Source organism: Lolium perenne, chromosome 3 (assembly GCF_019359855.2).
Source record: "Lolium perenne isolate Kyuss_39 chromosome 3, Kyuss_2.0, whole genome shotgun sequence".
In the NCBI taxonomy this organism is placed as follows: domain Eukaryota; kingdom Viridiplantae; phylum Streptophyta; class Magnoliopsida; order Poales; family Poaceae; genus Lolium; species Lolium perenne.
This window is the reverse complement of record NC_067246.2, coordinates 340,449,933-340,460,721: the sequence shown is the minus strand read 5'-3', so window position 1 is coordinate 340,460,721 and position 10,789 is coordinate 340,449,933. Positions and strand designations below refer to the sequence as shown.

The 10,789-nt window shown below is 43.0% G+C and overlaps 1 long non-coding RNA gene across 10 annotated transcripts; it reads left to right on the top strand.

Annotated features, from left to right (window-relative positions):
* The first annotated feature begins 655 nt into the window (after positions 1–655).
* On the top strand, positions 656–6,176 carry LOC127345998 (uncharacterized). Of its 10 annotated transcripts, none has more exons than XR_007879166.1 (10): positions 656–1,107; positions 1,276–1,367; positions 1,536–2,162; positions 2,243–2,357; positions 2,496–2,548; positions 3,066–3,179; positions 3,351–3,467; positions 4,096–4,231; positions 4,356–4,433; positions 5,863–6,176. It is a non-coding gene; the product is annotated as an uncharacterized lncRNA (long non-coding RNA). The 10 variants fall into 10 exon arrangements; XR_007879161.1 differs by having other exon boundaries at positions 2,496–2,551; XR_007879165.1 differs by having other exon boundaries at positions 1,536–1,755; positions 2,056–2,162; positions 2,243–3,179.
* The last annotated feature ends 4,613 nt before the right edge of the window (positions 6,177–10,789 follow it).

The window sequence follows — 10,789 nt, the reverse complement described above, 5'->3', positions numbered from 1 at the left end:
GAAAAAGTTTTTGTTCCCCCTGATTTTTGCACTTTGGACTACTAAACAAGGTTGCAAAAGTTGGGTGTTACACCCGGCAGAGGTGGCCCCGTTGCCATCAGTGGCACTAGTGGTCTCGTGGCCACCAGTGCCCTGGTCAACCATGTCGTCACAACGAACGAGCTGTGAATTTTCTTCTTCTTGCGACAAAGACCTAGAACACCCAGCCTCATCGCTGTGGTTTCCGGTCGACATGTTTGCACTAAAGGGTAATTAAATTGCAAGTAGTTAGTAACAAGAAAAATAACGAAAAAAGTCGACATGACCTTTGCTAAAAAAGGACCTACGGAGTGCCAGAAATTTGGCGAAATGAAAATGAATAAACATTTTGTCTAAACATTGGCAACTCATTTAAAATCCCTGTAAAAAAGACATTTGCACATTTGCCGCACCTAGTGCATAGTACCATTGCATCAGCACATCAAAAACATGTATCTAACCTATAATAGATGCCCCCCATAGGGGGACTCGCAGCGCATCCACGATAGCCATCTCGCGCGCACCCGTTGGGCGGTTGTCTCATTTCTTAATTCAGCCATTGGACCACGTGTCGTGATTTAGCTGGCTCAGCTGAGGAGAGAGGAGGCCAAGGTGAGATCAGCACAACCCTATCCCCACGCTGCCCACAGAATCGCCGCCCCAACCCACGCTCCCTCCTCTCGCCAGTCCTCTCTCCCATCGCCTCCATCGTCTCGCTCGTCCTCCTATCTCCCATCGCCGCGCTCCGCCTCGCCGTCCTCCTCCTCTCCGTTACGCCTGGGGCAGCCGGCAAGGATCCCCTCCTCCACTGCTCCCTTTTTCCCCTCCTCCATCGCTCCCTTTTTCACTGGGCAGAGAGAAGCAGAAAGGGGCGCGAGTTTGTGGGAGAAGTGTCGCTGTCTTCAGCGCAGGGGAGCACGAGCCGCCGAAGAGAAGAGGAGGAAGAGGAGGAGGTGCCAGGGCGGGGCTCAGCAGCGCAGGTCAAGTGCGGGCCAGTGACCCGCTGTGGAAACCCTAGCCGCTCGCGTCGATTCACGTGCTGCCACCTCCCCGTCCCTCCTCGAGCTCGTCGCGGTCCGGCTAGCCGAGGTGAGCCGCCGCCAGAGCACGCTCTTGGCCTCCTCTATTGCTCTGCTTGGTGCCCTAGCGCCGCCGTTCCGGTCCATTTTTCCTCTTTCTAGATGGTGAGAGCTCACATCATTTTTATTTAATCACCACAATTGCTCATATCAGATGCTTCTCTTTGTTCTACAATAGGTGCAGCTGCTGTTTGGAACCTTGGTGAGTTGGGGAAGATAGCTGGCCGACTCTTTGTTGTACAATAGGTGCAGCTGCTGTTTGGAACCTTGGTGAGTTGAGGAAGATAGCTGGCGACTGGTCCTGGGTGGTTCATGCTTGATTTTAGTTTCTTGCATGATTGTGTTTGCTGTGTAGACTATTTTTCTCTATTTCTGTGTACTTGGCATGAATAAATTTTAATTTTCTCACCCGCCTGCTCATATATGTATGGTGTACAGGTTGTGCTTGCATCTAAAGGGCGGAGACAATGGATGGAACAAAAGATGGATCGTCGCAAAGAGGCATGAGCCTGGCGGCTAATGAAGGAGAGAGGAGGTGGCATATGGAGGATGAGAAGGCGGAGGAGGTGGTATATGGAGGGTGAGCAGGCGGACGAGGTGGCACTCCCACAACCTGCAGCTGGCTTGTCGCGCGAGAATCAGAATGCAACATACTTGTGTTTGTGCCTTTCTAATCGCCTATCTATGTTTTTGAACATAATTCCAGCTGTTAACGAATCAACATACTGTTAATTGCAAAGTTAGTACCATTGTTGTTCCCTTTAAGATTATCACGAACAGAATTTTTTTCTTTCACTGTTCAACATTTGTTATAGAAAAGTTACTCCACTTCGTATGCTCTCTATATGTTCAAGTTGGTCTATTGTTGTATTTGTTCAATTCCTCTAAGCATATGTTATTCAGTGTATTTATATTTTGAACGTTTCGCGGGTATTTAACGTCAACCCCTGCTTGTCAGCCCGGAGAGAGGGATATTTTACTCCGTCCTTTATTTACACCCTGTTGATTATCATCGAGTTCACTCTCCTGTTGATTGGAATATTTTAAAACGTCAACATTTCTCAGGTTTGCAGTTATTCTGTTTTGTAGTGTAACCTGTGAAACACTGTCGGAACTCCATTATTACAACTATATTGTGTTTTTAGGTAACCTTTTCTGAACAAGTGTACGTGTTGTGCGGACCATAAGAAACTTGTGTTGAGAATGAAAGGGTAAATTGCAATCCTAGCAGTTGGCGCTACTAATGTTAGTTCTGTCAGGGTATGTATTCTGCCCAATTATGAGTTATTATTCTCTTATTGCTGGAATATAACTTTCAGCATGAGAAATTATTATTTTGTTGCTTATTTCTCTGTATATGTTGAGATGTGACCTTGAATGCTTGTGTCTGGGTGGCAGGGGATTTCTAAACCAGTGGCAACAACGGCCAATGATCTGAATTGCAGATAATTGTTGTACTGCATGATATCTCTAGCTCCTTTTTCATATCGTTTTATTCTATTGATATTTCAAAGGTTTCCCAATTAATAAGTTGACAGATGAAAATGATATTTATGTGAGTTGTCACTGAATTATTTTTAGGGTACTAACTTTAGTTTCTTTGTACTGATGTTCTGTACCAGGTAGAGTACAATCCCATTTGATTTTCTCAATTTGGCATAATGATTGGTTTTTACACATAGGAAATACATTCTGGAAATTTTGCTTGATGATTCTTCTGCCATGATTTCTGTGGATCGCTATAACATTACTATTCATTTTTCATGTGGTGTGTTGGCTAGACTTAGTTTATTGTGTATAAAAATAGATCAACCATTCAAATACCTTTTATGTGTTATAAGAGAAAGAAACAACATTTGATTGGTATTAGTTTCTGTGAGCATTGATTTATTATTTATAACGAGCAAACAATACTCTTTGCTATATAGCATTTCTGCCTACCATCTAAAACTGAGCACCTCTTTGTAGGGAATGATTTTTGTGGCGTCCATTCGCTGGCACACGACGTCTCCCAGTGCCGCATTATCGCTGATTCAATCCTAGGTGCCGCATCACCATTCTTGATGTCGCCACCGCGACAAGGTTCATTTCTCTCCCACTCACGGTCTACGGCAGTGCCTCGCGAGATAAAAGACTTGTACAAAGATCTTCAGTTCCTAAAATTAGTTTTGCAGTTTATTGTTGTCTTTTATGAGTACCAGACACATGCCTCTTCTTCAGCTGGTTGTAGCCTGCCGTGCATATGTTTTGCAGGTTGTGGTCATGTCCTCAGGTAAATATTCACCGGAGAAAAACTACAGGCATATATCGTAGTTCCTATGTTCAGCTGGTTGTAACCTGCCGTGCATATGTTTTGATGAAATTATGAAGGTATTAATTATTGTATTCGATGTTTATTTCTGATTGCTTTCTCATTGCATTATTCTTCACAGTTACAGATTGTTGTGTACTTTGATTTTTTCTTCACCATGACTTCTTAACATGTCAGTAATCATTTCATCATTTTATTAGCTCCTTTCTGTCTTTCCACATTCTATAATAAAGTATGCCGGTTTCAAATAAAGTTCTTGCTCATCTTAAGGAAAAAAAGTACCATGTAAGTGATAGATATATTTCACCATATTTGGCTCTCTATTCACCTATGCAGTAACATATTGGTTGAAACTGGCAGTATTCACTACCTTATCTATCCATAAATTAGCTAGAGCCAAATATTTTGTCCGACAGAAACATATTTTATTTGTTTTTTCCATCTTAAGAATAGTGATATTCGTAATTTTACTGTAGTAAAATATTAATGCGATGTGTTTCCCGAAAGGAAACTTAGTAATCAGTCACAAATTATACATATACATACCTGTGAATCATGCAGATTGCACACCTTCAGGACTTGGCCTTTTCTTTTGCAGAACACTTCATGGATGCACGTATTAATAATATTTATCAACAGTAGGTTATTTCAGCACGAGAGTAGTTGATACTGTTGTTTCCGACTCAGGATTTGCAGCTTCCGTCATCAGCGAGAGAGAATAGCTGGGAATGTCGGTGTTCTGTGCTGTTGAGTTATGGGTGAGTCACCTAATTGTGGATGACAAATAAAGTGTCAGGAAAATTTGTCTGCCACACAATAGAAGGTGAGCCCTACATGATCGATTGAGTGTTAAGTTTTCCATTAAGTATAAATTATTAGACATCTTAGTTTCCTTTGCAGCAGTAACTCATGAATATTATTTTACCCCGAAACACTAATTACAATAGGGGATTAGGCGGTGATGGTGTCTTCGTCTCAGGAAACGCTGGACCTACTTTGTGATCAAGGAGAACAAATATAAACAGGTATTTGCGACTTCACTAACCTATATAATGGTCTTTATTTCACATAATGGTGTTTTGCTTCTGTAAGCAAAAAAATAGGGGCAAAGGGTAGTCATGTATTTTGATACAACCATGGAACAATAGAAGCTTAGTTCTCCCTTCGCACTTTAGTTTAAAGCATTTAGCCGGGCAACCAGGAGACAAACTATTACTTCAAGTCCAAAAGTTGTGCATGTGTACTACATAAAACATATGAACTGTTGGTTTCTTAAACTGAACTGTTGGTTCTTAAACTAAACTGTTGGTTTCTTCGGGAACTTAGAATTGTCGTCATTTGGGACTGGATAACAGCATGTTGTCGTTTTGTTTATTATCTTCCTTTACTCCATAATTTCAGAAAGTAGAAAAGCCACATGTACCATATAGGTTTCTTTGTTTAGGGATTGATTTCATTTGATTGAGAAAAGGATTGATTTCATTTAATTGAGATAACACATTTTAACGTGTGGCAAGCTAGCATTGCTTTGTCTATGTGGTTTGTTCCAATGATATAATGAATCACCTATTTTACATCTGGTCGATTGTTTTCATGCTATCAACTATTTGGGTGGCCAACAATATTACGATGGATCTTTATCAAGTTTGTCAACATTGCATGGCCTGTTTTCAGTATGAGGAATGTTGTTACCACAGACATATATGTGATTCCTGACAAGTATTATATGCCCATAGCTTACTCAATTCCAAAGCATGTACCCTCAACTTAAATTTTCGTAATGATATCATATATTGATTTTGCTACCAACCATTGTTGCTTTTACTATTGACCTGGTTTATTCCGTTGTTTGTTTGACAGATTGCTGCCCATTTTACTAACTTCATGTTGCTTAGAGTAAAAGTTCATAGTGTGAACTCCTAGGATAGTGATGAGTGCTATGTCGACGATGTGGACTTTTACACTACAACGTTGGCAGTACCCAATCCGTATGTGATGTGCTATGACTATAAACAAAAGCCAAGGCCAGACGCTTGACACAATTGGTGTTTACTTGCCAGAACACTTCTTTTCTCATGGACAGTTTTATGTGGCCATCTCAAGGGTCACTTCGAGGAGTGGATTAAAGATTATTACACTAGATGAGAATGGTAGCCCCTTTACACATACTAGAAATATCCTGTATTGTCAAGTGCTGAACAACATTTAAGATGATTTCCTATCCATGCCCTTTCTCCTTTATGTTTGACATGTATTATGTTTCTATAAACCATAGTATAATTGGTCGCATGTATGCTAAGTAGTGATGTCTGGCCTTTCATCGTGTCTAAGCTATGTTTCCTCTTATACTTCCATATTAGCTTCTAAGAAACAATCTCCCTATTTTTTGAATTTATCTTCCATCTATCTGGCTATTTTCAGTTATAATCAATCTGTGTAATGACTAACCTGCAGGTTCTGCTGGAGTAAGTGGAGGAGAAGGAACGCCTGCCGCTGGTGAGGACTCAGGGTATTGCCATCAACAAGATGGAGGATCAGACTACCGCCAACTAACTAGATCATCTTGATTCTCTGTTAGCATAGCTTTGCATCTAATAGCTCACACCAATCTATGGTTTCCTTGTGCTTAGATGTTTTATTAGACAGATGTATAATGCATTTCTCAAAGTACTGAACGAACTGGATTGACCTTCACAATCAAGGCACATTCTAACAAATCAGTAGAAAAAAACATACCAGCTATCTAGAGATCTATTGAATTTGCTCCATATTTCTCTCCATCTAGCGTCGGCATCTGCTGCTGGCCACTTCCGCTCTGCCCAATAATTGGACTCATCCGAGAAATCGAACTCACAGGTTGCTTCTTGCAAGCATATCGCTCCATGTTCTGTAATGATCCACCTCCGCTGCCACATCCCAATTCCCACTGCATCTACTTCCGCCCTGATGCCGGACAACTGCTCTGGTAAATTTTTGGTCCGCCGCACCATCCGCTAAAGCTTCCCTACCCTGGCGCCCGTACCACAACGACACCCGGCTCCATTTCTGCCAGCTCTACCATACCATCCCCACACCAAATGAGGAGAAGAGCCTCACGCCAGTACAGTGAAGTAGAGCAGATACAAAATCACGACCGAAAAAGGCCAGTACCAGGCGACCTAGAAGAGTCAATGAATGCCTAAACAAGAAAACGGCCTAAACTCTCATTCCAGGATAGTATGTAGACTGCAGAGGAAAAATAACTAGGCGATGCGTGCCAACAGCTGCGGGATGAGCTTGCTGGTCTCAAACCTGGATGAAGGATTCAAGTGCTTTTTGGCAGCGGCTGGAGTGAACCTAAATTTATCCTATTTGATGGACGTTTGGTTCATAAACTGAGCATTATCTTCACTTTGTTGACAAGGTACAAATATGTACACCATGCTAGGTCCGAGAACATATTTTAGAGCTATCTAGGCTTCATACTTTTGTTCGATGAAACGACACATTCCGGTTATATATGAGTGTTTATTGTTCCGTTGTAGTTTCGTGTGCTTTATCCTAATTTCGTCTTAATGTTATCGTTTTATAAAACGTAAGATATGTATTATCATATTGGCGATTAGATTATTTCGCAAAAAAAAAAAAAATATTGGCGATTAGATTTTATCGTTGTTATACAAAATAAATATTGGCACGGACTTTACGGGATCGTGCGCCAAGGCGCACATCTAAATCTAGTATGATCAAAGAACATAGTGCATAGTGCCGTCACCGGCGACATCAAAATGCACTCGATTCATACAAAATTTGCTTCCAATGCACATACAATCCAGACCTAAACCTAAATATTTGATTCAAACCTAAACCTAAACCTAAACCCTAACTACTAACACCGAGGTTCAAACCCTAAAAGAAGGAAAACCAGGTAGCAGATGGACCTCACCGGTAGGAGGAGCGGCAACACAGCGAGGACGTCGGCGAGGTCGGTGGCAGGCATGGCGCATCGATGAGGAGGCGCGTTGGCGAGGTCGGTGGCGGGCACGGCGTATCGGCGAGGAGGAGCGTCCGTGAGGTCGGTGGCAGGCACGGTGCGTCAGCGAGGAGGAGCAGCATCACGGGCATCCGCACCTTGGGCTTGGAGCGGTGCATCGTCGCGGCGGTGGCGATCGATAGGCGAAGGGGAGAAGGGGCGCTCCGGTTAGGGATTTTGGATCGAAGTTGGAAGGGGAACGCGCACGCTATCAATTTGGTTAAGTTTCAACGAAATACACTGGTAGGGTACGCCCTTAGGGGTGCGATACCAATTACTTACTGGTAGTGCACCCCTCTGTGGTACGCTACCAGTAATTTATTGGTAGAGCACCCCTAAGGGCGTACGCTACCAGTACCCTGGGTAAGTAATAGGTGGCTGGGTGCAATAAGTGATAATGCCAGCTTACTAGTAGCGTACCCAAATAGGGCGCGCTACAAGAATTGCACTACTGGTAGCGTACCATGATAGGGTACGCTACCAGTATGTGGGGTCCACTTTGGCTCAAAGGGACCCAACATATTCGTAGTACGCTACCAGTATGTGGGGTCCACTTTGGCTCAAAGGGACTCAACATATTAGTAGCGTACCAGATCACGGTAGGCTACCAGTATTAGCGTACTCAAAAAGGGTGCGCCACCAGCATGTGGGCCGCACAGAGGCGACCCGGACCACACATACTGGTGGCGTAGGTGCTTCCGTGTGTGCTACCAGTAATGCCATACTAGTAGCATAGGTTGGACGGCGCACGCCGCGGATATCTTCTGGCCCCATGGGTTGGTGGGGCCCACACAGTAGTAGCGTACACACTGGCGGCATACGCTACTAGTAACGCCATACTAACGCCATACTAGTAGCGCACCGTTTTTCTCTATGCCACTAGCCATAGCGCCGGCGTAGGAAAATACGGGTGCGCCACTAGTTGGCTTCTGCCTATAGGCATATTCCTAATAGTGAGTCATACGTGTCTTATAACGTGAATGGGTATCGCTTTCATACCCGTGATTACACGATGAGACGGCCCAACCGGAAGACAATAAATAGCGGGACTTCATTACTATGGAAGAGTCGAGCGTATATACGAGCTGGATTACGGTTTTGGCACATGGCAAAACCTCGTCGTATTCAAATGCCAGTGGTTCAACCAACATCGGGTGAAACGGATACCTGATATTGGGTTCGTCGAAGTTGAACGAAGCTCCGTTTTATACGGGAGATGATGTCTATATTTTGGCTACCCTGGCCTTTCAAGTTTTTTACCTCCCGTACCTGTGCAAAAACCTGAAAAAATGTTTGCAAGGCTGGGATGTTGTGATCACAGTACCGACGCGTTGTAGGCCGCCCTTGCTGAACTGTGAAGATTACCACCGCCTAGACCCCTCGACATATGATGGAAAGTTTTATCAAGAAGAAGGGCTCCCAGGGAAATTCACTATCAACTTGCCTACCGATGAGGACATGGGCGTAGACGACGCAAAACACGTAGATGAGGGCATGGAGGAAGACAATCCGCAAGACGAAGTTGAGGAGGTTCAGAACCAACAAGACTTGGTAATACTTGAGCGGTTCCGCCAAGGCCTTGACGCCAATGATCCGGACGGTCCACCTCCAGATTACGTGGATGATTAGTGGAACACGGCTGATAGCGATGACAAAACATTGGGTCCCACAGTTGTTCCCAATGATCTTAACTTAGGCTACTGAACTTGGAAGCAACTCTATGTAATAGTGATTGGAAAAGTAGCCTATTTGTAGCAACTCTATATACCCGTGATTGTAAACTTAGCCTATTTGTAAAAACTCTATGCGATGTTTGCATGATCGACTCATGAATGGTTTTGTATGTACTCGTGATTGTAAACTTTGCCTATTTGTAACAACTCTATGCATTCTAAATTTTGTATACATGATATATAGTTGCATTCTCATTTTTTGCTTTACGCATTGTTTCTTTCATTATGATTCATGTGTGCTAATCAAGATACTTTTTTTTGTCAATGTAGGTGATTGAAACATGCCAGGAGGGGGTCCAAGAAAGGGCAAGGTCGTGGTCGAGAAAACCAAGGAACTTGATCACTTTTACCAATCCAGAAAGAAGACAAAAGCTGGGGAAGCTTCAGCATCAACTCTGCGAGGTCGAGGACTAGGATGGGGAGAGCGGCTAGCTGCACGTGATCGTCTTGTAGTCCCTCCTAGTCCTCTCCCCTCAGTTGAGTCTGACGCAGAGCAGGAGGAGGAGGATTTGCTTCGTCTGGAGCGGCAGGGGGACGAGCAGGAGGAGGGGGGCAAGCAGAAGGACTCAGAATCTGCCTCGGACCTAGAGGAGGAGGCGGATGAGGAGGAGGTGGAGGCAGAGTTTGTTGAGTCTAACACGGAGATATTAAAGCTTCCCCGAAAGGAGAAGTGTTTTTGCGTGGGCATGCGTCACTCCCCGATTTTCCTTATGGGCCAAAAACTTTCAGGCTCTTACCAGCAGGGAAGAAGTATGTGGTTCTCTAGTTATTTTTTGCTTTCCATTCTGCAACTTTTCAGCATTGGATCTTCCTATAATGTTCAACTTTCATCAAGTACATAGTGATCTTGGTTTTCCATTGTGCAGGTTCTTCACCTATCCTTGGATGTCCCCTTCGGCGACATTTCCCTGGGCTGGTCAAGAAGCATGATGATTCTAGGCGGGTCGCTTGGAGTTGGAATGATTACTACCATAAAAAGGATGTCATAGCCAAATTTGGGAACAAGTACGATACCGTCACCCACCGGGTGCTCTGCTTATTTTGGGTAAGTTTATTTGACACTTTATTATTTACTAGGAAATATGCCCGCATGTTGCGGCGGATTGGTTTTTACCGAAGATTATTTTACGGGAACGCAACTACCATCAGAATATTTGAGAATATGTTTTTGCTAATTTTTAGGTGTCTAACACTGTTCATAAATCTCAATCACCTAAATTGTATATTTGAGAATATGTTTTTATTAATTGTCGTTCAGCTAAATTACTTTTGTGCTAGTTTCCATATTTTCATCCTTTTATAAAATAACTCTAATAATTTCAGTGAGCAAAATCACTCTAATTATTTCACAAAAAGTCAAGGAAATTGTAAATAGTAGAAAATTCCAAACGGACTAAAATCACTTAGATTTGCCTATTTTCACTCCCCGCTGGTCCCTGCTGTTTGTACTTTTTTAGCAAAATTGATTTTTAAATATTTAGAATTTTGTTGTTTTTTGTCAAATTATTAGAGTGGTTTGTGCAATGAAATTTGCTTTCACTTGCCGCTAATGTTTTCTTCCGAAGTTTTACCAATTTTTTTCGCATGGCCCGTCTCTGAACCCCACAATCTTATTATTGTATTGTTAGAGGTATAG